Raw genomic sequence first — 1,147 nt, 5'->3', positions numbered from 1 at the left:
GTATAATTATTTTAATAAAATATAATTCATAGTCATCAAAATTTTAAGGTGCCAACAAAGTTCACAACAGAAAATATAAATGAATAAATGTAGTGACAAAATTGTACTACTACTTCTGCCCCCACTTCTTAATTATGAATTTAATTCTATGTGACTCTAAATACAGACAATTTGTCCTTCTTAAAAAAATTTCCTATTATGGATAAAATTGAACGCACCTGATGAAAGAATGAAATAAATATATTTTTAGTTTTTATTTTAGATAAATTTAATGAACATATAAAGATATTTTTTACATTTTTTTTATTAATAGGATTACTAATAAAAAAATTATGTCTAGTTTTTTAAAATAATAACTATTTAGACCAAATAAAATTTTGAAAATATAGTTAATGTTCCAATGAAAACTGATATTATATACGTAGAGTTATACTCTCCATTATCACACTCCTTTTATTTATTTATCTATTTAATATTCACATAAAGACAAATTTATTTTAAGTATATAGAATTACATATGACTATATTTGTTATTACCAAGTTTGTTATTGAACCAAAAATAATTTGATTTAAGCTAAAAAATTTATTTGTTTGGATATTCTTTCATTTTATTTTTATATTTAATACTATTAAATTATAAAAAAATTAATAAACATACTTATTATAATAAATAATTATTTAACCTAATTTAGTTATTTTTTTGAATTTTTAATAAATTTGACAATTAATTCGTGAAAATTAAATTATTTTTTACCAACTGAGATTTTTTTCTTTTTCCATTATATAGATTCTGACATTAGTGGCATGGCTTCAAAGATAAAGAATCACTTCGGACTCAAGTGGTGGTTGTCTTTTCTTATTACTTGGTTCTAACTCCATTACATGTCACACACATCTATCATCCATGCACTCTCACTCTCCCTCTTTCTTCTTTGTTAGCCTACATAATTCTTTATTTTATGATTATCCTTCTTTATTTTTTTTTCTTTTATTTTTGTTATGTATACTTTGTCATTATTCTCTAGCAAATTAACAAGCAATTTTGCTTCCACTAGTTACACCTTTTTTTTTGTGAAAAAAAAAAAAAACATAAACGTTTAGTATTAAGAAGAGAAAATTTAGGATATTTTTTAAAATTTTGGCAGCT

Source organism: Arachis ipaensis, chromosome B07 (assembly GCF_000816755.2).
Source record: "Arachis ipaensis cultivar K30076 chromosome B07, Araip1.1, whole genome shotgun sequence".
Lineage (NCBI taxonomy): Eukaryota > Viridiplantae > Streptophyta > Magnoliopsida > Fabales > Fabaceae > Arachis > Arachis ipaensis.
Note: the sequence above shows the minus strand (reverse complement) of the source record.